At 37.7% G+C, this 26,858-nt stretch overlaps 1 long non-coding RNA gene across 2 annotated transcripts in view; it reads right to left on the bottom strand.

The window, feature by feature from the left end:
* LOC309715254 overlaps nt 1–26,858 on the bottom strand; it is a 66,414-nt gene that overhangs the window by 23,704 nt on the left and 15,852 nt on the right. For both annotated transcript variants that reach the window (XR_014279168.1, XR_014279169.1), the window contains exon 2: nt 18,812–18,946. This is a non-coding gene — a long non-coding RNA (uncharacterized lncRNA). The remainder of the gene's footprint in view (nt 1–18,811; nt 18,947–26,858) is intronic.

Raw genomic sequence — 26,858 nt, 5'->3', positions numbered from 1 at the left:
GAGTAACTATAAGTTATATTCCTAACTTATAGTTACTCACCGGTGAGTAACTATAAGTTAGGAATATAAGTATATATCCCTATTATAAAAAAATCACATTGTACATATATATATTTTATAGTTTTGTTTTGTTTTTTAATTGGAGGGAGCTAGCGATCATTATTAGGACTACACTTTTACACTTTCTTACTAGTCTTTAAAGACTGGTTTAGTCCCATTAGTGTACCTCCGATGCATGACGGTAACTGTAATTGGGAAGCAATGTTTGTTGACATGGTTGCAGTCATAAAATATTTTTCATAACAAATGCACTTTGAAACAGAAGGAGACGTTGCTGGCTGTTTAGTTCTCTTCTTAGTGTGTTGCCTTAATTGGTGTGGCAGTGACTATCACGGCTTCGACATGCAGCATGCTGAGAGCAATGTTAAATGCGCCATGTATGCGAAAGCAGAACAGAGAGGTTTGATGTTATATTACTCCCCCAATAGTACGTATGAAATGCTAAGAAGGGTACTTTACTGCGGTCTGACAGTTGAACAACCTACTCGACGCCTTTCTGTAACCAATATGCTCTATCCAGTTGTTTGGGTGTAGTACTTTATTTCAATTATTCATTTCAATTGTTCCTCAGTAACTTGCTCTGCGTGGCTAAGGTCTTTAAAAATACATGTTCATAACTTTGGCACAGATTTTCAGATCTGTTTGAAGGTGTGCTGCGCTTTAACAATTCAGAAACATGTTAAACTAGAATTAAATCAGCAGAGAAAACTATAGCAAGGTGCTTGGATTTTAAAGATTTAAACACAACAAAGTGATGCAAAACTAAAAGAGAAATGATATTTTTTATGAAGCTCTGGTTTTCCATGCTCTCTTTATGTACAGAAAATAGCACTGATGTAGATTAGTTTCTTGCTAGGTAAGAATGTTTGAAAAGGAGCTCATTAAAATAGCTTCACCACTGAGGAAGAATTGTAAGCTTTGTTACAATGCAAGACTTTGATCCAATTAACCATAATGTGTAGAGTAAAGGTAGAGATGTATTTGCTATGTGAAACCCAGTCTCTCTCTTAAATGGAAGAAAATGAAAAAAAATGGGTCTCACCATCTGTATTTGTCCCAGACTCTAGGATCAAAGGAAATTTTACATATGCAGTCTCACTGTCTTAATATAGTTAAGTTCTTTTTCCATCTTGGAAGACATATATTTTGGAAAAGGCAATGCATATTTTTTGAGCTGAAACATAAAAGCTGATCCAGGAACATCAATAATTCCAGAAAAAAAACCCCAAACCAAATGTATATATTTTTAAAGCCATTGTCAGTGATTTCCATGAGTTATATATATCCGAGGTGCAGTTGTCCTAACCAGAAAATGAAAAGTTCGTGATGTGATTAAAAATAAAAAAAGAAGTATCAATTTCCTATGAATTAAAAGCTTGACGCTTGATGAGCCCTGGAGTGAATTTTAAGACAAAAATATAATCTTCATGATAAAAAAAAAACCCTCAGATTTTATTTGTTGTCAGTACCAAAAAAGATGGTTGTGTTGTGTCATAGAGCAGAACCTTATTACACAAAGGTATCCTGTTGCACTTTCAAAGAACTCTTTTGTCAGGAGGCAAGAGATTTTGTCAATCAGAATTCCACCAGTCTTGCAAGCACCCCATACTGCTTGGCTTTTCTTCTCTGTTTATGAGTTTGTGTTCCTCTGTGAGCAGTGGGCCCTATAGTGCTTGCTGCTTCCTTGCAGCCTCTCCATTAGGTGCCTAACAGAGCGTTGGGCTGCGGCTGCTCTCTCCCTCAATGCCTCCATCTCTCTGTCGCCCTTCAGGTCTCATCGCCCTCGCAATGGAGGATCCATTCGCCATGATCCCAGGACACATACTGTCCTCCATTACCCAGTCTCACAGACCACTGCATTTAGATCCCTCTCAGGGCCCATATATGTACACAAGCCCATTTTTGCATGTGTGAAAGCTAGACGTAACCAAGGACAGTAACTCATATCTTGTTACACCACCCCAATAAAGGCAAATGAGCGTAGAAGGTGAGGGGAGGAGCTCCATAGGCCAGCTTAAAGCACTTTGTTTTAGTTTGGAGGAAGCCCGTGTGTAGATTTCCTACACGTTAACTCAAAAAAACAAAGACCTTCAGCTGTGACAATTCACACCACTGAGCCATAATATAAAAATTAAACAGCTGTCTTAAGCAGTCCCAAGCCAGCCATTAATGTTGTTAAATACTTTGAGGGAAAAATAGATAAATTATTCAAGCTATTTATGTTTTATGTGACATTTACTTCTTTGATCAACTTTTTCCTGCTAGTTTTAAAAACTCTAAAACTATTGAATGCTTTACTTTGCCTGAAGGTTTTCATGAAAATAATGTATTCATTAGAATCAGAAGGAACTGAGGTTACGGTGACCTTGTCCTGTAACCACACTGGGTGTCAAAGGTAAAGCAATCTGTGAGTGAGCATTTAGTCTACACTTAAAGAAATCCCCTTAAGAAAGTCAATAGATAGTGTATTTAAAAAAGTGGCATGGACAAATGACTAGAAAGCACAATAATGTAAAAACAGTTGATAAAAAAGTGATCCACAGACAAGTCAAAGCACAGTAGCTGTGATGAAAATCATTTTTGTAAGTTTTTTATTTGGAGACAAAGTATGGTTTGCTCAAAATGTAACAGATTGTGCAATTTAGTTTGGAATGGGTTTATAATTTTTAGGTATGTATATGAAATGTCAGTCTTCTACAAAAGACTGGAAAATGTGCCAACACTACAATGCTCCTCTTATTCAAATCAGATCACTCAGTCTTTGCCTAGAGTCACAAACACCCCCAACTCTTAGATAACAAATTGTTTTATCCATAGGATCCAATTAAAAACTGAAATCACTGAAAGTCATTTGGTGTCTGGGATGCTTATCTTTGCTGAGTGTACAAGAGATTATACTTGCAAGTGAACTCCAGGAAATCTTAGTGATGAGAAGAGCCTCCAGTTAAAGAGCTTGCTGAGGAATAGCAAAATCAAAACTGGACCAAAGAAATAAAGTCACAAAAGAAATATTGTCCCATGTGGTAAAATAGATCTGGTCCTGGTAGCAATTTGGGTTTTGTCAGTTAGATGGCCAGCTAGCTGCAAGTATTACTGCTAAACATTTTGCTTGAGAGTAGAGAACTGTTTTTATTTTTCTCTTAATGCATACTAAATCATCCAGGTAATGAAATCCCAGAAAGTTCATTCTGCTCATCTGGACATAGAGCGTTCTTATTTTTGTGTACTCAGCAGGTCATTAGAGGTTTGGAACAATACTGTTTGAATTTAACTTACTCTGGATTTCCAGTGTTTCACCTTCACAGGGCTTTCTAAGGCCTTCGATCACATTTCACAATGTTACAGAATAATAATCTTCTTCGTCTTCTTCTCATCATTGTTACATGCTAGCTTAGGAAAAGATAGGTAAATCAGGAAATTGTAAGTTTCATTGTAGCCCATTTGTTTCGGAGGTCATTAATTTTTCTTGCTTTACTGTAAGTCACATACATCACTGCTTGGCATGGGACCATATTTTCAAAATACCTCACACTAGGAGTTCTTTTAAATAATACAAAACAAGACATGTTTACTATTCGTAATTATCTACACAGATGCTGAGAGCATCTTTTAATTAGGAACAAAAAGAAATTTCAAGCTAAAAGAAGGGACGGACTTGATGTTAGGATGCCTGTATTGATTAGTTGATTAGTGAATGGTCTGAGGTGCAGAATGGTGAGTAGGCGCTAATGATTTAGGGATCATCTGAACTATTACTCAGTCCAAAAACTAAATTAAGGAGTGGCATGCCCCCTATTTTCAAGAACTCTGCCAGTTAGGAGCCTAAGGGGTTGTTTGAGTATGGTCTCATTCACAGAACATTTCATCACCCACATGTAGGGATGGTTATCGTTTAGGTTTTATCCGATACCGGTGCCAAATCGGTACTTTTGAAACGGTGCCGGTGCTTAACCGGCACCGTTTCAAAAGTGCTTAAAGAATGGAGAACACAAAGGTGCTTAAAGAATGGAGAACACAAACTTTGTCCAAAAACCTCTCATGTTCAGCTAGTTTTTGTAAAAAGATAACAATGTTAGCCTTTTCTGCAGCTATGGGGCATATATGGTATCACTCTTGGCTGGAAGCAGTGCTTAAACAATGAAAAAAAAACAAAACACAAACTTTGTCCAAAAACCTCTCATGTTTAACTGTTTCCCACTTTTTCTTTGGTCATTTTAGCCTTTTTGTCCAGGGTGAAGGGAGTATCTGCCATCAAACAAGAAGACAGCCGCATGTAGCTATGATGATGTTTGCTAGTTCACCTTACATGCATTAATGTAATAACGTGGTTAGCCTACTCAACGTAAATTACACACGAACAACATGAAGCTACTCACGCAGAGAAGAACGGCTGCTGCCATCAATATCCTCATCATTTCTGCTACACTGGCAGGGCTAGGGGCCAGGACTCTCCTCTTCGGGTTTTTGGGGGATGTTGCTCTGGGTCCGATAACTGGCAACCCACCCAACGTGCACAGTGTGAGGTCTCGCAGCAAGCTACCAAATACGGCGCATTTCTGGGCTTTTAAAAAAAACGCTATGCGTCGCCAGGTGTTTCATCGGATTCGAGGTGTTACCTCCTTTGACAGTATCACAGTATCAGCTTAAAGCACTTGTTGCTGCTGAGTTTGCATCTTTTGCTGTGAAGTACAGCCAGACTTTTGACCGCTTCGCCTTGGGCATTTTTAATCTGTAGCTCTGCTCTAACTGAACGTACGTACCTGGCCCCGCCTACTATCCTGGGAAACGTAAAATGATTGGCTAGAAGTGTATCACAGCTCAGGAAAAAAAAGCACCGAAATAAAGCACCGAAATGTGCGCTGCTTTTCGGTCTGGTTACTACCGTTTATGTCAGAACCGGTGCCATCATGGCACCGGACACCGGTACCCATCCCTACCCACATGTGTGCCAGACACACATTACGGCTGCAATACAGGGTAGGAGAAAAAACAAAAATCACGGACGAGCTTTTGCAATATTCAAATCAGTCCTGTACAGAATAAAATTTTATAACTATAAACTTTGTTCAAAGTGTTAAGAGTACAATTTCAGAAATTAATTTTGAGATGCCAACTAAAGCATGACAGGATTTTAACTTGAATAACATCCTTTGAAAATTGTAAGGTCATAAATTATTGAATTTTGCATCTGAGATGTCGTATTACACACATATTACTCATATTACAACAACAAAAAAGCAAAAACATGTAGTAAATTTGTGGAATGCTATCAGAGAGGAACAGCTTGGCTTCCTAAGCAGTACAGAAGGTCAGTTTGCATGTTGTAGTGCTGGGTGCAAAGGATAACAATAGCATACCAGTAGAGACCATGGCTCCTGCTGGGCTAAAGTGTCATAATGCCTTAGTTTTTCATTTGGCACATTACCTGTGCTGTGATATTTTCCCCTCATCTTTTACTTTGCTTTTATGTTTGCACAGACAAGTCAATATCATAGGCAGGTTTCAAAGGGTTTTACAGCTGTAAAACATGTTAAAAACAAGACACGGAGAAAGAAGACGAACTTGGAAATAACAGAAGCAGAAGGCTGATGTGATAATGATGAAGAAAATATTCAGCTGGACTTGCGTTTGGTAACTTTTCACTGGAATTCTCAATATGAGGTCCAAAGAGATGTCGATGCAAGTGAAGGAGGCAATCATTACGCTGAAAAACCTGCATAAACCTATCAGAGAATGAGCAAAAAATTAATGAGTGACACCATGTTTCTCCAACTTTCTCCAACTGTTTGTTAGTCCTCACCATTTCACTACTTGAAGTCATATCATAATAATAAAGTGATGTATAATCACTTAAATTGTTGGATTCTTTTCATGTCAGTGAATCAAGCAAGCATGTAAAGCAAGAGTATAGCTCCATCTTTCCCCAGCATGGAGTTGCCTTTATAGCCATTCAAAGCTTAGTAATGATGCATACACAACCTTAATGTATTGGTGAGAATATCATATCACCCTGTTAACAACATCACAGTGAAGGAATGCATCATTCAAATGTCGCACACACTAATTTGATGATGAAACATAAAATCAAAATCTGGCAGCACTGTTACTGTAAACATCCATCTTTGAATGGAGACATAAATTGAAAAATAAGAGTAGCTGTGGGGAGAGGAGGCTGTTTTAGATGAAAGTTTTACAGAGACTGATATGTGGGTAGGTAGGCTGGAAGACAGGTGGGTGTGGAGAAGAGTCACACAACCATGAGGAATTGCATAATGGCTGGGGACTAGGAGGAGAAGGCCTCAGCAGGTGGGGGTGCTTCCTGTGAATTACCAGCTACATTTATGTGGCACTCCAACAGCATGCTAATGAAAGACTTGATGAGACAAAAGAGAAGGAGGAGTCAAGTGCAAGTCCTCAGCAAAGGCATAATTTTTGCAAAGCTATCCCTTTCCTGTTTAAAAGTGATGCCAGAATACCTCTATCAGGACTTTTTAAGCCCCATATCCTTTAAAAACAGGACTAAAAATAAAACGAGCACAGTTTAATAAAGTCTGTTCAACCGTAATAGGAAATATGGGTTAAGTGGTTCCAAGAATGGGTCATTCATCCATACATGTCCTTCTTTTTACTACATGCACAGGGCCTATAAGTGCAGCTTACTTTAAATGTTAGTAGCTACAATGTTGTTAGATGGTCATGGACATAAAACGTCGACCAAGGCTAAGAACAATCAATACCAGTGATGGAGACCGTTTACCGTTTCATTATTCCAGATTCATGACCTACCATAGCCCCATGCTGTTGTTGCCCCTAGGCTAGAGCTGACTGTCAGTCACATTTGCTCATTAAGTGCCAATCACATGGTACTCCAGGCTATAATTTTGCCAGCACTTGGTGGCACTGCAGATGTCACATAATGATCCCCTGCCTACTTCCTGCATAATTCAATGTAGGTGTAGTTAACAGAGTTTAGCCTTGACAATGAACTCTGTCACTGTGTAAACTGGCGGTCAATTGGGTCAGTCTCAATTTTTATTTTTCCTTGCTGAGAGCAGGACAGTTTTGCCATGGACTGACTGAACATTTATAATGCTTCATTGTCTATCCCTTTGCTAATTTTGCTGGTATGTTTTAGCTTGAACTAACTGTTTTTTTGGATACATTTCATCTATAGTGATGAGCATTGTTATATGCGCAGAACAAATATAACCTTATTGCTCTGACAATCTGTAAATGTAAGAGTTTCAAATCTCATAATGTGCATCACTTAAAATTCTCTGGTCTTATATGCATGCATATAATATCCTGTGTCAGTGCAAACATATGCAAAACTCCATTACCACTAAAAGATGACAGAGACAAGTAAGTAGTTAATGGCTTATATTGCTTCCTCTTCATGTTTCAGTATAACTGGATTAAAAAGGGAGCTGTAGTAAAATTCACATAAAGCTTCACCCAGGGCAGATGGCTTTAGACCCTGATCAAACTGTGGCTTCAACAAGGATGTTTGAATGAAGAAGGCAATGTGGCAGACCATGGAACAACACAGGGAAATTAAACACGCAAACACACACAGACGCTCACATTTCAAGGTTTCCATGGAAGACTGTGATTAAATATAAAGAGGTGTCTCAGCATGGCAGTGAATGAAATGAAAAGTGTCATGTGTCTGCAGCCATGATTTTGACTTTAATTGACAAGTTGTCATAGTTAAGGCATGTGGGAGGCAAATAAATCATTCACTGCCCAGAGAGACAGAGACCGTTCATGCTTCTGTTTCACTGAGTTAAAAACACCCAAATTTCAGAGTAAAGGCCCTCAGAACATACAGGTAGGACAGTGACCAATGTGTATTGCCAACAGCAGGACACTGATTTAGTTTTTTGCTCTTCAAATTACTTTTTTACTTTTGGGGTGGACTGAACAAAAACAATCTTAACTAGATGGTTACAAATTATTTTTCTTGATTCAGACCAATCAAAATTATGCTAACAGTTACAATTCTTTTTCTATTTTCAAACTTAATGTGTGCCGCAGCTTTAACAGATAAGTTATAAAGATGCGTCTGTGTTCCAGCAAACAAGTTTTTCTGAATAATACTATAAAATGGAGTGGGCAGTAGATGGTAAACTGCATCCTAATAATGTAGCAATTTTAAAGCAATAGTTTGTCCACTACAAACTGGATGACCAATGGGTCAAATGAAGTCTTTTTTGCTATTCAGTAGTGCAGACCTTCCTAACAAAAGTTAATAAACATGTACGCGCACAATCAGCATAACTTTTCAAATGAAAAGCTGCATTTCTGTCTCATTCCCTGACATATACAATAGTGGTAAAATGTCTGCAAGAATCTTATTTGCTGTTTTTTTGGTTACAATACAGCTGTGCATAATGTTGTATCTATTCGGAGAATTTACTGTATTTTGAAATGTTATCGGTAAAACAATTTATTAATTAACCATGAAAAAAATAAATATGAATAATACAAAAAAAAACAAACCAACCAGCTTCCCTATTAAACTCACAGTCATAATAGCACTATACAAAAAATGTAAATTAAATTAAGTTAAATGTAGTTAGCACCAATTCACAACAACAGTCACCTTGTATTGTGAGGTTAAGAAATCCCACCAATCACATGACCCACCATTACTGGAACATACTACTGTTGGGTCAGGGTCACTTGATCCAACTCTAATTATAAGCTTAATCAAAAATGAAGGTTTTACCTTGTGTCCGTTATGCAAACCGGGAGGTGGTTCCATAGTAGAGAGGGCTCTGTAGCTGAAGGCTCTGCCTTGAGAACTTTAGGAAATGTAAGCAGGCCTGCAGTCTGAAAGTGAAGTGCTCTGTTAGGCTAATATGGTTCTATGAGGTCTTTAAGATGTGATGGGGACTGATTATTCATGATTGTGTACTGTATGTGAGATGATGGATTTTAAATTCAATTCTGAATTTAACAGGGAGCCATTGAAGAGAAGCTAATATAGGAGAAATATGGTCTGTCTTTCCAGTTCGAGTTAGTGCTCTCGCTGCCGCGTTGTGGATCAACTGAAGGCTTTTCAGGGAGCTTTTAGAGCGACCTGATGATAATATATTACAATAGTCCAGCCTAGAAGTAATAAACGCACAAACTATTTTCTCAGCATCACTCTGAGACAGGATGCTTCCAGTTTTAAAGATACTGTGGAAATAAAACCAAAATATGAATCTGACTTTTCTTAGTGTACAAAGTTGAAAACTCAATCTCAGAGTGGCCTTAAAAACCCCACGAAGAGCCTAGTAGTGCCACTAAGTGATTTACAAAAAACACAATCATCAGGCTTCACTCAGTCTGCCAAAACAACCTCATTAAAGGGCAAACTGTTGTGTGGAAAAAGAACAACCCTAGTTCCACCTTTGCCAAGTTTTTTTTCTGATCTTTTCATTGTTTGCTGCAGATATAACAGATAAATAAGACACATGTATATAAGAGATGAAATCCACTCCAGACTAGTTTAGTGTATGCATAAAAACTATATTTACATTCAAAAACGTATGTTCTGCTACAAGATAGTTAGCAACTTCACTTACACTTTAGAACTATTGAACCTCACATCATAGAATCAATAACCCTGCATTTCTTAACTCGGAGGTCACAGGTGGCATGCAGGAAGCGTGCTGAACTAAATCAGTCTGAAATAAAATCATGCTGTGGCCTAATAGCGTCATTTAGATTCCAGTTCTGAGTTCTGATTGTTGCCTTTTGCTTCACTCAGCTCATCTGAGCTACACTCTCACATATATATAGGATGAGTAAAACAGCGTGAGTATAATAGCCAAAGCATAACTACATTTGGGCCTTGGTGGCCCTTAGCCTACTTGTTTAATGGTTACCCCTCCAAATTGCAAGGTGTGAGAAATACAAGGTCAAATATGAATTCTTAAATGCTAAGCATTGTTTTGTTTTTTTCATGTTTTTTTATAGATCATGAGAGACTGCAAACCAGTGCTGTGTTTGTTCCTTTTTTACAACTTAATATTTATTCTGGCAGCACGTTTTATCAAATCCAAGTCTGTCTGGACCTCATCTGTCAATCACTCATCTCTGCCCCTCAAGGCAGAACAGTGTTCAGAGGAAAGGAACAGTGCCTAGCAAGCAAGCTGCTTGTAAAGAGCCTTAACTTTAAACAACAGTGAAATTAAGCATATTGCTTCAGTAAGTCACTAGCTTAAAATATGCCATTTTCCCCATAAGCAGCTAAGTAGCCAGATGTGATGTTAAAAAAGATTTACATCACATGAAAACACAAGGTGTTAAAATAGGGAAACGCTTGATCATCTTGAAAGTAGTTAAAATGTTCAAATTACATATCAAACTGACAGCTAACTTTTGTCATTTTCAGATTTTAAATCAAACAAAAATCAAACTGTACAGTAATGTGCAAAGGTCTTGAGCTTGACCTCACTCCCTTTATTTTGCTGTACGCTCCAGCCCACCCAAAATCCTAAATTGGATAAGCAGAAGAAAAACGTGGCCATTAAATTTTTTTTTTTTTTTTTTTTAAACCATCCTGATGGCAGTAACTTTATCCCAACACAGATCTATTCTAAGATAAAATGACAATGAAGACCAAAATAAAAGCATAGTAATCTCCTGCTAGTTATAAAAGTGCTGTGAAAAGCCTCTTCCTGGTTGCTGCTGAAGAAGCAGTCAAATGTGAAGAACTAAAGCTGCTCAGAGTGGCTAACAGCACTGAAGGCTAAAAACCCCATTTCCATCTGGATTTGATTTAAAATGCAAACACACTTTGTTGCAACAGAGAAACTGAGGCAATGTTGCAACTCATGACATGTCTACAGGCTAATCCCCAAAGCATTCAACTAGCTCCTCGAGTTCTACTTTTCTTTTTTCCTTTTCTCTCTTCCTTAGGCTTCGTCTTGCACAATTCACTCTTTCTCAAATATTTCTTCCACTCAGACAAAACTTAATTGAATTTGACTATTTTCTAATATACATCCTTCAGTCAAATAAATAAAACTTACTGATGATGGTGCTACAGACCCTTCTATCTCCCTATCCTTCATCTCTTTTTTATCCTCTTCTTTTGGTGATTAGGTCCTTGGTGTTCTGAATTGAATGTCTCTTCTATCATGGCTTTTTTCTCCTTTTCACCTCCCAGCTAAGTGCGTGCATGCTGCCGGTGGGGGCTCGGATACACACCTCCATCCTTCTCAGCCACCATTTTTCCATACTCCATTTCTCCTCCTTTCTTATTCTCTGCTATATTCTTCTAGAGGGACAGTTATCTAGTCTCTGGTTGTGGCTGAATAGTCTTTTTTGTTTAGCGTTTTAGTGATTTGTAATGGAAACCATCAAGAGGTCATGGAAAGATTTAAAGAGGAAGTGAGAAAAGGCAAACCATCTGAATGCACTTAAAATAGGCTGCACAATTGTGCTACATGTGTTAGCCCAAGGTGAAAGAAAAATGTCCACAGAGCACTAAATTTGCATCTCTAGCATGTTACTTAGGGTTTGCTTACCATGTCATTTCGTTCACGCTAAATAAATGTGAGCGACCCTCTGAAAATATCATTTGATTACCAAGGATGAAACTGAAATGTAAGGAAGACATGGCCACCAACTGCTTGTCTTTTGAGATATATTTATCCTGTAAGTTCTTCTAATTTACTCTGATGCATGCCACAGGGAAAATGACAAATGGTGAGACGTGACTACATTTGTGCATGTGTTGCAGACATTAAGGAAGACTAATTAGGGTTAAATGCCGTGTGTTTGCCATAGGACAATACTGCACTGGCCAGTAACTGTGTTTTGCTCGTTAAATGAGAGAGTAACAAAATAGACAATGTAGGCGTTGTTATGTTTCTCTATTTTTCTGTACACACCCAAAAATAGAGGAACATGCGCATTTACAAACACTGGAATATGTTGCGGAAAATAAGTTAAATTAATATGTATTCTCCACATTTGCAAGAGTGTGCTTATTAAATTCCAATTATGAGTGCCTTCTCATCTATATATGCATTTTTGGCAAAACTCTGTTAACACTGTGACACTGTTACACTGGATTATAATTTAAACCAATAAATAGCTTAACATCTGAATGAGAGATTCAAGCACTTTTTTATGAGTACTTTGAGCTTTTAATTAAATGCATATGAAGAAGTCATGAGGAAACATAGCTAATTCTTAAAGCTACACCTACAATGTGCATTTACTTATACTGTATTATATATACTGTAGCTATATACTGGTAGCCTTTAGCATATTTTAACACATTGATACAACATAATGCAAAATGGAGGTTTTTTTAATGAATGCGCTAATTAGCTTTTTATTTCTAGTGTTGAAAAGCTTGACTGCAAAGAAAATTAAGCATTCTGTTTTTTCCTCCTATTTGTAGCTCATTCTAAACTTAATTGTGGCTAATTAGCAGCAATGTGACTATTGATGTAACACACATTTTCAAGGCAGAAAAAGAGATATCAAAACACCTCATATCTGTGACTATGTTACAACTTTAGAAAACAAACAAAGATTTTGATGTGTCATATATCATGTCATTTGAGTGCAACTTTAGCAAGGATGATGGGGGTCTAATGTATCCAAGCTGAACAATTAATGGCACCTATAAAATTCTACACCATAATAATGTAAAAAAAACAAAAAAAACCAATCAGCCAAAAAGAGCCTGATCCAAACATGCCCCACCCCACCAAAACATCTGCTGCCAAAACCTGGTAAAAGGTAGCCCAGGACACCCTGAGTGTTTTTCTTCCTTTTAGTCCTTACACTGAAATTATTGACTCCGTGCCTGTGCTAGGTTTTAAGCTACTAAGCTGCTATTGAGCTACAATCTACAGATCTGAATTAACATGTACTGTCAGCTTAAACAATATTTTGTATGGATTGGTAGAGTCATCACTCAGTGCGAAACTGTGTTGTCTGAAAAAAATAACTAAGTTGTTGATTACATAGAGTCAAGTTGTCTCTCTCAACCACACAGAGTATGTATGTGTAATCAAGCGTAAGTATAGATTTCTTGAGTGGAGTCACGTCATTTAGGGCAAAAGATTTACAAATAATCTGGAGTGAAATACCTATCCCGAACACTGAAGCTAATGAGAACGCAAATCTTAGACAAAATTAAAGTCCTGTCTCTGCTGACATCTGGGGATTCAGCTTCTCATTTTGATGTATTGATTTAGATGTGCACTCTGGGATGTTTCATTGATAGCATCGTGGGTCAGGTTACAGGTTCAAGAGAGGACGTTGCTGACGCTACAAATTAGTGTATTCTTGAAGTGCAACATTTTTTTGCTTATTCCGTTTTTTTTGTTTGTTTTTTTTTGAAAAAGGAGGGATGAAGTGCTTTTGAGTCTGGCGTTGCCTTAGTGACTTATTGGATATTTTCTGATCTACCACAGTAACAAAGTTACTTTGCCAACGTTTTTTGTGTGTGGAAGTACTACTCAATAGTAAATTTGACTATCTTTAAAAAGTAGGAGAAGGCGTAAGGCCAACATCATTTTTCATATCCAGCTCGGTTCCTGTGTTTAGTAATTACTACCTAGCCCTTACATGCTACAAATATCCTTATTTTTAACTGATTGGGAACTAGGAACAACACACGTCAGCTGTTGAAATCTGGGATTCTTTTAGGCAAAGAATTCTGGGCTTCTCAGTTTTGGGGTAAATATCCCCTTTATTTCATTTTAATTCAGTTGTTGCTAGGAGCATTTGTGCACACGTCTTACATGTTAGCATAATGTTGATGCTCTCTGTCATTTAAGACACTGGCTGAAAATGGAAGGATGGAGCAGCAAGGGATCAGTGTTTACCCACCTGGCCAATTAGAAGACAGAGAAACCTTCAAGATGGAGTCTGCCTCCAGGAGCAGGTACTAGTCCCTGTTATGGCACTCAGCAGTTGCTAGGCAACACCATCTATCCCTTATAAACTTGTTGTGGATATGGCCATTATATGTATAAATCACTGGTAATCATACTACTTCAGATAAGGTGCTGCATCTGTGTTTAAAAAAAAAGAGAATGCGAGGTTTTATTTATTCTTGCAAGAATGTCTGAAATTGATCACCTCAGACTCCATAAGATCAGGTAACGTAAATACATTCAAATCTGAAGACGCATGATAGTATTTGGCCTCCATATAAAAGTGGAAACTACGGTAAAAGGCACATTTTAAAGGAGCATAAATTCATCAGCGCCTTCTAAGTTGTCTGGCATTCCTGATTTAAGAGATTAATCTTATGTGAAATCCCAGGTAAGTGTGCAGTGTTTTGTAGTTTACTCAAGGAAAGATGAGCTATGGGTTTCTGTAAAGATGTGATATATGCACCACTTGGCAGAGGTTGCGGTGTAAGCAGAAGTGATGAGAGCATTGACACATAGCATACATCATATTGAAAGTTGTAAGAGCCCTGAGATCTATGGCAAATTAAATACCTACTTTATTTATATTATGACAAATATTCTACACAATGAACATAAAAACTATTATACAATGTTTCGGATATGAACTTTTTTGAATTCTTTTTTATTATTTTTTTTGCATGGTCACTGGCATGTTTCTGCAGTGTTTCAAGTAACCTTTGTGCAAACACAAATAATACAAGAAACATAAAGAAGGTGCATTTACCTTGTGGGGTTTTTTTGGTTTTGTCTTTTTAGCTTGTGCAATTTGAGTCCCTGCTGCATCTTGCTCTTCTTACAGTGAATCTAGTTTCTTTTCTCTTCTTTTTGTTGCATAGCGAGTTTTGTTTTGAAGACAACTCTTTACCTAAGTGCAATAAAAGCTTCCAAACAGGTGTTAATCGCTGGGCTCGCCTCTTTTCTTCCTCTTTTCTTTGAAGAAATAAAGAAAAGGTCACCATTGCTGCATCACTTTTCAATAAACGTAGATATTATATATTGTGTTTTATCTAATAATATGTGTATCATACTAAAAAAAATACTCAGATTTGTCTTTTAGATAATAAGGGGAAATTTGTTTTTGAATATTGCCACATTTTGTATTATTTATATAAAAAAGAATCTTTTAGCACCTTTAGATTTCTTAGCAATGATGAGGCTTTATCCAGTTTATTTTACATATGATATGTTGCCAACTTGTAAAGTGAATATAGTTATGTTTTCTGTTAGAAGGCTCTAAATGTGAGTGCATGCACTAAATTTAATGGTCTCTATGTAAGACTGCTGACAATGAGACTTTGCCTGCAGAAACTAATAAAATTAATGCAGTCACATATTACCAACATCTTAAATTCTAACTTTGTGCACAAATTGTAATGTCAGTGTTGAGTTGCATGATGTGTTATACTGGTAGGGTGGGGACAAAAGGATGGGGAAACTAGCCAGATCTTGTCTGTTTGTACTGTATTTTTGCAGATCCCCAGAATGAAAGGTACACTGCCTAACCAATGCATTTTTCTCTGTATATGCATTATTTTATTAAATATTATATCAGTCTTCTAGCCCATAGCTGCCTGGTTCAAAGGATGTTTGGTATCATGGCCTAGAGCCCAACTCTCATACACACACCTACATCTCTCTCTTCTCACTCTCTCCTTTCCTTTTTCTCACTCTGTCTTTCTCTCACTCTCACCCAGGCACAGTCCAGCAGTGCCAGCTTCGCCCCGGGCTGACTGATCACAGGAAGGAGCGACATTTTTGAATTCCAGGGAGGACTGAGTCACACAGTCCCAGCATCAGGCTCCATGCACTACCCAGCTTTGCTGCTTTTCACAATTGCAGACCGCTATGATTCAAATGGAATTTTAATAGCCCTCTCTGCTAAAACCGTACCATTGTCTTTTCCTGTTTGTCAGTGAATATTTTCACTGCCTCCCCTTTCTATTAATGCTGATATTTGCTTATTTATTTCATGACAGGTATGTTGGTGGCCCACTTACAAAATTGACTTAACATTCTTTAACATTCTTTTAACAGAAATTGTGTTGTCATGAAAATAGCAAGCAGAATATGCTAAGGGGAGAGGCCTACAACGTAAAGATTACTTTTCTGCTTCAAAACATGTATTGGCTGATTACCAAACAAATAAATACCCTGATTATCAAACATTTAAGTGGATTTTACACTTTCTGTGTCTGCAGGTCCTCAAGCATCGCCTTAGATCCCTGTTACAAATATTTCGTCATCGGACAGTCAACACGAGGGTTCAAGCGGATGTTTGCATGCCTGTCTTCTTTTTTGACTGAGTGGACTAGTGAATTTACATTACAATGCACCAACTATGCATGTGCCCAGGGAGCGGACTTCAAGCAGAAGTATAATAGGAATGACTACTGTCAAGTCTCCAGCTGTCCCTGTCCATATCTGCAACTGAGTATAACCCCAACTTTCAACTTAGAGGAATTCAATTTAGTTTCTTAAAATACATTTTCATTAATTAGAGAAACTGGAGCGGTTCGCAGCCGAGTGTAACGCAGCGGGAATGAGGATCAGCACCTCCAAATCTGAGGCCATGGTTCTCAGCCAGAAAAGGGTGGAGTGCCCACTCCGGGTCGGGGATGAGTTCCTGCCCCAAGTGGAGGAGTTCAAGTATCTCGGGGTCTTGTTCGCGAGTGATGGGAGAAGGGAGCTGGAGATCGACAGACGGATTGGGGCTGCGGCTGCAGTAATGCGGACGCTGCACCGGTCAGTCGTGGTGAAGAGGGAGCTGAGTGCAAAAGCGAAGCTCTCAATTTACCGGTCGATCTACGTCCCTACCCTCACCTATGGCCACGAGCTGTGGGTAGTGACCGAAAGAACGAGATCGCGGATACAAGCGGCGGAAATGAGCTTCCTCCGAAGGGTGGCTGGCCTCTCCCTTAGAGATAGGGTGAGAAGTTCGGCCATCCGGGAGGGGCTTAGAGTAGAGCAGCTGCTGCTCCACATCGAAAGGAGCCAGCTGAGGTGGTTCGGGCATCTGGCAAGGATGCCCCCTGGGCGCCTCCTGGGCGAGGTGTTCCAGGCATGTCCCACCGGGAGGAGGCCCCGGGGCAGACCCAGGACACGCTGGAGAGATTATATCTCTCGGCTGGCCTGGGAACGCCTTGGTATTCCCCCGGACAAGCTGGAGGAGGTGGCTGGGGAGAGGGAGGTCTGGACCTCTTTGCTTAGGCTGCTACCCCCGCGACCCGACCTCGGATAAGCGGATGAAGATGGATGGATGGATGGATGGATAGAGAAAAATAGGAAACATAATACGTTTCAAAAAATACAAGAATCCCATAAAGAGAATGGTAACAACACAAGTTTGGAGTTTGGAAATCTTCCTTATACCATGGTGACATTGGAGAAATCACAAGAACAGTCAGGCTAGTAGCAGAAGCATTACACTGAACCTGAATTATTAGTGCATGAATTTTCCATGTACTTGACTGTTGTATGGGCAGGTTATGAAATCAGTATAATGCGTATTGTACATGTACAATTAAGTTTAGAATGAGCTACAACAGGAGTGAAAAATGAAAAACGCTTAATTTCCTTTGTATTCAAGCTTTTCAACACTAGAAATAAAAATGCTAATTAGCGCATCCATAAATAACCCCTCTATTTTCCATTATGTTGTATCAGTGTGTTAAAATGTACTAATAGCTACCAGTAAACCTCAGCCATTATAGCCAAAATATTTTTTAAATACACAGATGTACATATTATAGAATTATAAAATAATTTCCCATACTATCTCGATCGATGAGAAGCTCACCTATTTATATTCACAGTTGTTCCCATACAGGAGAGGGCAGTGCTGTGAACCTGTCTAACTTCAACCAGCAGAGGGATTCAGAAAAAGAACAGTAGATGGATGAGTGAAACTTTAAACCCTGGGCTTATTTACACAGAGACCATAATCCTTACACAATCTCCCACCACTGTCCTTCACATTCGACTAAAGAAAGTGACCTTCAGTTTTACTCACAGTCACATACACTTTACAATGTGTTAAACAAGCAACTTGATCAATAGGTGAAAGTCAGTGCCAAAGGTTTAAAACACACACGTTGCATCAGGTGAATAAATTTAACTATCTCCAAATTTCACACAGTAAGTTCATTCAGTGCATGATCGACTCATAACGTCTTATGTCCGCTTGTTTTCCGTGTTGTTTAAATGCAAAGTTTGGAGGGAGTGTTGCAAATGAGTTTCACGGGTGTTATGCAAATTATTTCTTTTTGCATGAAAATAAATTCTTCCTTTCTTCTCTTTGCTCCCAGCATAGACGCATGACACCCATAGATTGGAAATGAGCTTTGATAACGCATCCTTCCCTTCCCATATTTAAAAACTCCACCAAGTTCATACAGACACACAATAACACTTCAGTATTTTTGGCAGAATTCAGCATTAGCTGAGTTTTTGAATAGATTCTTACATTGGACACAAATTTAATGAAGAGCCATATATCCACAGAAAGAAACAAATTAACCTTTAGACTCCAGAAGGGGCATTTAAATGCTGGTTGCTCACATTCTACACATATTAGGATTGTTGTGTTTCCACAGATAATCAGTCCCCGCTCTAAATACCACTTTGGGTTTGGCTGCAGCTGAGAAGTGAAGTGAAGCTGTATGTGGGACATCGCTGCTCATTAATGTGACTATGCAATCAAACCAGGTCAGATGGATGCATTGGGGCTTAGAGGAAGGATTTGATAGCCAGCACAGAAATGCCTTATAATAAGTTAATTAGACATTCACTTAATGATCCTGCAGCTATCCTACCTGATAGTTCCTTGATAGGCTTTGCGTCTTGAAAATTGAGTGTCACAGGTTGGTACTTTATCAGTCCAGTGAAGTAATAGGAGAATCTTTATTAGGATTAGAAACAGCCCTCTTCCTGACTTGGAATTTGACCATCTGTGGATTGAAACACAATAATCACACATAAACCATTTTGCCACCAATCTGGCAAAGATGGAGACATTAATAAAGATTTTTAGTATGGGGATTTTTCTTGCTTTTGCAATATGGGACCCATATGTTAGACACAAGGAGTAGGGACGTAGCTGTATTTGAAGCCAGGAACAGCAAACTCTTCATAAACACACATTCTGTGGCATAGTCTGGATATATAATGGGGGTTTTTTGCTTGCTTTTTTGTTTTATTCTTCTTTTGTTTGTTTGTCAAATATAGCAAATCAAAATTAAATTCAGCAATGGATTTTTCTTCTCATTATTATTTTTGTAGATACTGATAACACCACTGTACATGATCAGAAGGAAAAGAAAGGAGAAGGAATCCCTGTACACTGAGAGAAACATGCGTGACTTTAACTGTGCTCTGCACTATATTATTTATTTTTATATATATATATATATATATATATATATATATATATATATATATATATATATACACACACACACACACACACACACACGGGTTAATTGGCAGGAACATATTAGATTACCACGTTCAAAGAATGAAATCATGAATCTAGCTGGCTTAAAATAGTTATAAGTTACAATTTGTTCAAGTTTGTAGGCTGGAAAATATAAACTGTCTAAGTGTCAGAGACTAAAAACCCACTGAGCCGCTACCCTGTGTGTTGCTGAGTACATGCTGGGATATGCTCTAGTCCACCTTGCTATTTAACAGAATAAGTGGATATAAACAGATGGATGGATTTAGTAATATAACATTAACCATCTGTGTGTCTTGTTGTTTCCTTCTTCTCATTTAGAGTTTTCCATTATTACCTGTATCCCAGAGCTGTGTTACTGTCACAAGGGTCCTAAACTGCAATTTACCATTAGCTTGCAGGGGACCTAGTCCTCTTCTGTGAGCTTTAGTTTCGGTTATCCAGGCCTTATCCCACTTGACTGATATCTCAGTGGAAAAGCCTTTACACGACAAGAAAAACTGTAATAAGATAAGTAATAAGAGTTTCTGGCTCAGTTTTTGCAGTTTTAGTTAATTAACTATCAAACTGTACTGCATTTTACTCATGAATCATCCACAAATCGGGGTTATTGACATGTTATTTTAACACGGCAAGTCTAATTGTTGCTGTCAACTGATTACTCCACATGAAAAAAAAAAAAATGTTCTTACTAAAAATGGCTGGCTCTCCAATTCAGTATCTTCAAATCAAACTCTCCAATGGTATCCAAAAACACCTTATAACTGATAAAGTGAGTGCATTCAAAAACAGCAAACGATGATACTTGCAGATAAGACTTGTGACAGGAATAAAACATTACAAGGAAATCACATAAACAGTGCCACTCCTAAGCTGCAAAAGGTCACCTGATTGAATATTGATGATTTGAATCCCCTTAAATCATAAACCAGCAATGCCAGTTTCTCGTGATGTCAGGTTTGTTTAAGCAACTTTATGATTCACTTATTAGTAACTATACCAACAACAATGTTGGCCAATGTTGCATTAATAATTCAACTATAGTTTCTTACAATCAAAAATGGTTGATAACGTTCTAAATGGTCTGTTTGGGGTTTTTTTTGTTTTTGTATAGAACAATAAACTTAAAGGTGAAAATGGATTGAAAAGTCATTATGAATTAGAGGAGTTTAGTAATTATTTTCCTCCAGTGGAATACCTTTTTGAACATTATTCCTTAAGTTACCCCTCGGCAAATTAAGTTTTTGTATTGCTGTTTTACTTATGGACCCACGTGCACAGCTTTTTTTTCATGACAGGATTGGGGCTATGCCTCTGGCTGGCAAATGGCTGGAAACTGCTTTGGTTAGAAAAGACATGTCAATTACAGGGAAATGTATTAGAATGTAGGCTACACTCCACCATTTTTGCAGATAATCTGAAAAATTTGTCACTGTCAGCTTTCAAGAAATACAGTCACCGAGAATGTCTAAAAAGTTATTAAATCTAGTGATGCAGTTGCCAATTTAGGAATTCTGCTGTAAGCAGCTATGTTTTCAGCTTCGCGCTATTGCTGTGATCATACTGAGAGCAATCACTTTGCTGAGCTGCAGTCAGTAGGTGAGTTGAGCTCACTGATAGCTCTAGTATCAAAGGTTTTGCAGCAATAGGCACAGCTGACGAGCTGATGATGCATGATATTGCATCTCCAGTTACAGCAAATTTCTTTATATCAGCGCAACTAAAATGATTTGATAATAACTACAACATCTTTCCTATTTTGTTAAAGCCAAATTAACCATTGTTTAACTGTCATTTATTGGTTGTTTTACATATGGAAATGCTTGCTACTAATTTAAATGAACTGGGTCACATAGTGTGTCAAAAGTGGTGCATAGCTAGCAAATTATTATAAACAGAGTTTGTTGTTTGTTTATTGCACATTTTAGGAATTAATTAAAATGATCGATTGAAGAGCACAGCAACACAACGTTTTTCTCTTTGGCAATCAACCAGTGTAAATTGAGGCACTCATTAAGACTGGCATTGTAATTGTTTGGTGATGTTATACTTTGATTTACTTTTATCAATAAATAAAATGCAATCACTGCCATTTGATTATACTGTGTTTGTTATTCTTAATGATGAGAAAAAGCTGTTAAGAAAGTAACGCACAATCTATTTGAAAAGGCCATTTAGAATAGATAATATTAATAATTTTTTTTATTATCTGTATAGTAAAGTTGCATTCTGTTACATGCCATAATGTATGGTGAGCTGAGAAAATTGGCCTGGCGTGGCAGATTTGCTGGCTTCAACAACAGTGAAGTAAAATAATTCTGGAAATGTTTTTGCCCAGCGGTGTTTTGAAAAAGGCCATTTCCTCAACATAAAGAGCCAGAGGGAACATTTCTTGGAGGCAGTTTCTTTTGTGTTGTATCAATTTCTTATGGCATGCTGTTGTTACCCTTCTCTAGTGGTGCATAAACACCCCTGTGCTCTCCCCCTAAAAGCATTCCTTTAGGAACCAGCCTCGTGGGTTCTTAACATTGTGCTGAAAGTCAGCTGCAGCGGTACAGATGTCCATGCCATTACTTAATGTTAGCTATCTGTATATATCTATTGATATACATTATTGGCACTGCAATAAAAAAAATGTTTTATAGCAAATAGAAAGACCAGATTTACTTTTCAATTATTTCACTGTGAGAACTGTGAAAAAAAGGAAAACTGACATTTTTCTGTTGATTTGTCTACCGTACAGTTAATTTTAAAGAACGTCTTCTCTAAAGTACAACAGAATTACTCAAAGCAATATGTGTTCCAGCAGAAACTGGGAGAGGTGTACAGCTTTTGTTATATCTTAGAACTAAAGACATTGCAAGCAGTGCATTTAATTATTAAACTTTGGTTAACTAAGTAATTTAATATTGATGAGAGACAATTACCCCTGATGGCAGAAAGCACTTTCTAGTCTTTGTCACCTATTAGCTTTTGGCAGCAAAACCTGGACGATAGTGAAGATCTATTGCTTATATCTTAAAACTTGTCCTAGTTATATTGATAATGCACTACCACTGTAGCGGTAGATGGCATTGTTCAATGTTTCATTCAATTGGATAGACATATTACAAGGTAATGGAAAGGTGTACAAATTCATAGTTAGAAAATGACAATAGTAGTGCTGAAAGAAAGTGGCTTAACATTCAGCGGGCAAGGGAATTATTTGCTACCTTTCAGAAAAGCTTTCTCTGAAAACGATTTCTGACATTAGCCTGTTCCATTCTCTGTTATGACTGTTTACTTTTTCTTATCTATTACATGGAAACTACCATTATATAGACAGCAAATAACAGCAAAAACAACATCACTACAAAAAAAGTATTAGACAAACTCAGAATAAGTTGACACTGGTGTCATATGTTCAGTCTTTTGGTGAAATATAGTGGAGTAATGCCACTACTGGCTCATATTTTTTTTCTCTACTCCTATAGTATGTGTTTCTGGTCCTTAGTTTCTCTGTGGTCTGTGGTTACACTACTACAACATATTCGTGTTACTTCGGAAATTGACCTGAAACACATTGTCACATAATTACCAGTTACACACATCAACACAAATACCTATTCTAGTGAGGACACACATAGTAATTTCTATTTCATTTTAGGGTATGAACACAAAAACCAACAACACAAAGCAAAGGTGAAAAGCAGGCTCAGTTAGGCTACTGTAGGAAAAGTACAGAAACAGAGGCTACTACAATGCTGCAAGGTTGACTGCTCATCACTGCCTTTGTTACCTGTTGAAGTTCAGAGTCTGGCTGCTAAGCTGAGGTTGTAAATCACTCAGATCTAATAGCATTTTGAATTCTTGGCTAGCTTTGTGTTAGCATTCTGTCAGTGCAAATGCTTGTTGACAGAAGTTCTATTTGTAGTATAATGAGATATTTCCTGTCTTGGATGCAGTTTCAAAATTGTACTCTTGTCCTTTCATGTGATAACAATAATATCCATATCTTCACTCCTCAAACGCTGTAGATTACCCCATCATTTTCCTCCTCCCTGCACATAAACGATAATCGGCTGATTATATGGGAAGCAGGCAGGAAGACAAAAGTTTACTCAGATTTTTTACATTCTGTGTTGTGCAGATAACTCAAGTAATGGCATAATTATAACTGCAACGTAATTACTGAATTTAGTACAGTAACATGTTACATTACTGCTTTACTGAAAAAATGTAATGTGATTATACTTACTTTGTCCATGTCCCAACTTTTTTTGAGATGACATCAAATTTCTTAAAAGCATACATTTTTCTCAGTTTAAACATTTAACATGTTTTCTATGTTCTACTGTGGATAAAATACAGGTTTATGAGATTTGGAAATTATTGAGTTCAGTTTTTATTTAAATTTTACACAGCATCTCAACTTATTTGGAGTTGGAGTTGTAAAATTACACCCTGAAAAAACTTCTTAAAAAGTAAATAAAACTCACTTTAAATATCTTTGCCTTGGTTATTTATTTATCCTATTCACTGGTGCAACACACTACACACACAACCAAACCCTGATTAAATAAGAAAAAAAAAAAGATGTTAATAGTTTTTAAGCCACTGGCTTATTCAATTGGTGGTGCATGGGGACATAGGACATACAGTAAGAGGAGGTTTTGAGAATCCAGTGTGAGCAAGTGAAAATATGCTATAGCTGTGATGAATAGCTATGTCAGCCTTGGTAACTTTGGACCTCAGTAAGTATAAAAGGTGGGGAATGTTATCAAGACATTCAGTTGTCTCTCAGTAGTGTTGTCTCTAATCACTATCTCTACTTACTTTATTCATTAATGCTTCTTTGCAGTATGTATATTTCTAAACATATTTATTTCTGTGGAAGACTTCAGCGTCCTTCAGTTTGAAAAAAGTGATTCAAAACAGCATGCTACTGATAAAGCACACAGAATGAAACTATACAGGGGTGTCATGGACACTTTGTCACTGTTTGAGTCATAGAAAGCCAAGAAGAGAGGTTAAATAGTGAACAGAAAACCTATGCGGGGACAGCTGTGTTGCCCAGTTATGTAAGCGCAATATTTTACATTTTATGGGACTACTGTAGCAGGCAGAAATGTTGTCACTCGTTCTGCCCACCCAGCCTGCCAAATGCAAAGCACCAGTACTGGAAACAGAGGTTAACTGCAATATAAGCTTACCTAATCACCTTTAAGAGACATGCGGCGCAACATCCGTGTACTGGATCAGGGTTAATGACAAGAGACATTCAGAAATTAAATAGAATATATGATATGATTGACAAATCATTATGGTACGGCTACGTCTGTAGCTTGTCCGCAGTTCGGACTCAAGCATTTCACTACATGTTCAATATATGTTGTACTGTGTATGTGACAAATAAAAATTTGTATTTGTAAATCATGTCAAATCCATAAAAAAGATGTAGGTTTAAGGAAAAAGAAGAACAGCTCCAAGTTAATGCAATGTAGGAAAAAGCAATGACCCAAGAGCAATACAACCTTATTTTCCTAGAGTACAATAAGACATTGTGGAAGTGTGGCAATGCAAAACCCTTAGAAATAGACTTCAGCTTCATGTATTTGGTTGCACTTCACATAAAAGCAAACAGCTATTCTAATACGATTGCAGGTGAATTTTTATGTCCAGAGCTTTGATGGGCTTTTAAACACAATGTAATTTCCTTCAAACTGCCAGTGCAGTCATTATGAATGAGTGTCATTCATTTTAATATAGAAAATGCTCACACTTTTTAATGAAGACAAACTATGCCACTAACATAAGTGTATGAAATAGCTGATCACTATAGCTTCTGGTACATATGTATGACATACAATCATTCAAGCTAACAGACAAAATAAGCATTTCCAGTTTCCAGTGTCGGTGCTCTGACTTATTGACTTACATGTAAATTGCAGATACGAAAAGTTAAATTGTTCACTTTCTACTATTTAGTATTGATATTTAACTCTAAAACGTCAAATTAGCTAGAAAATTGGTTTTGGAACGAGTATGGGAATTGGTTAGCGCCCAACCATCTGAGTGTCAGTTTCTTTTTTTTTTGTCTTCAAGGAGGGAAAAAGATCACTGACAACAATAACCGAGAAGACACAATCCCACCCATCAGTCATTAAAAGCCATCGATTTGTAACAGCCGCTATGAACGGCTTCAGATGAAAATTGCTGCAGCAATTGATCCGTCAGCCTGCTGTTAACTACATACAGAACATCAGTCCAATCAAGTACAATTGAGAGATGTTTAAGGATATAGCCTTCTCCCAGAGAGCCTCGCAGACTATTACTATCAACACGTCTTCAGGTAGCTCTGCTAAATAAAGCTGAGAAATAATTCCCTGCTAAAACCTTTTTGATTAAAAATTCATTGCACAGTATAATTAAAGATTATTATACAAATGATAATTGATTACGCTTCAGGCCACATTTTCAAGTATGATTTTTTTTTATTATTGTCATGTCATTGGTCATTTTAACAGAACATTTTAAAGTAAAATACTAAACTTTTCATGTTTCTCAATGATTAATATTTTATGTTTTAGTTCTAAAAGATAAAAAGCTTGACACAATAGCATCAAGCCTATTACATTAGCATTCTTGGTAAATATACTAATTGTAGAAGCAACCACGCATGATTTTATATGTTGAGCAGAGATGTACATGCAGGAGAAGCTAGTGATGATGGGACTCATAGGAATCTGAAAAAATAAACAGGTACCCTAAAGGCACACCAGTGTCAACTTATTCTGAGTTTGTTTCTGTGTAAAAGGCAGCATAAGCCAGCACAAGCACTCACTGATGTATTTGGGGATGCCAGCAGTTTTATGAGTGCACTACTTGTCAGTTTCTGTTTGTGTGACATAGACTATCAAAGTTATGAGAAAGAGAGAAACAGTGAGAGAAACAGATTAGGGTAGCCAACAGGGGTCCTAGGGAGAAACTGTGATTAGTGTATTAAGCATGCATCAGAGTCTGTCCCAGCTGTCTTTGCAGAGGCAGGACATCTAGATAAATAGGTTTAATAACCCTGTATTGCGATAGAGGAGCAACAGTTGTTTCCCATTGATGGCTTAGGGCTATGACAGACATACCCACCAACCTTTAGAAAGCAGTATGACGACCCCGTGTCCTTTCTATTCCAAAAGCTTGTGACCCATTGACGGCCTGGGGACAATGAACCAGCAGTACCGGTGGGAGAAGCCCATGTATGTTAAAGGAACAAAGCCCCGGCTAATGCATTGCCTTTTCTTTTCAAATCCTGGTGGGGATACTCTGACCTTCTGCCTGTTGTTCCAAGATGGTGAAAGCACCAGCGGTAAGACACTGACCTCTAGAGCCTTGTCTTGAGTGTCCCAACCCCCACCCCCATTCAACATGCA

Source organism: Aulonocara stuartgranti (assembly GCF_965226115.1).
Source record: "Aulonocara stuartgranti genome assembly, chromosome: 2".
Lineage (NCBI taxonomy): Eukaryota > Metazoa > Chordata > Actinopteri > Cichliformes > Cichlidae > Aulonocara > Aulonocara stuartgranti.
Note: the sequence above shows the minus strand (reverse complement) of the source record. Positions and strands in the feature narration are given on the sequence as shown.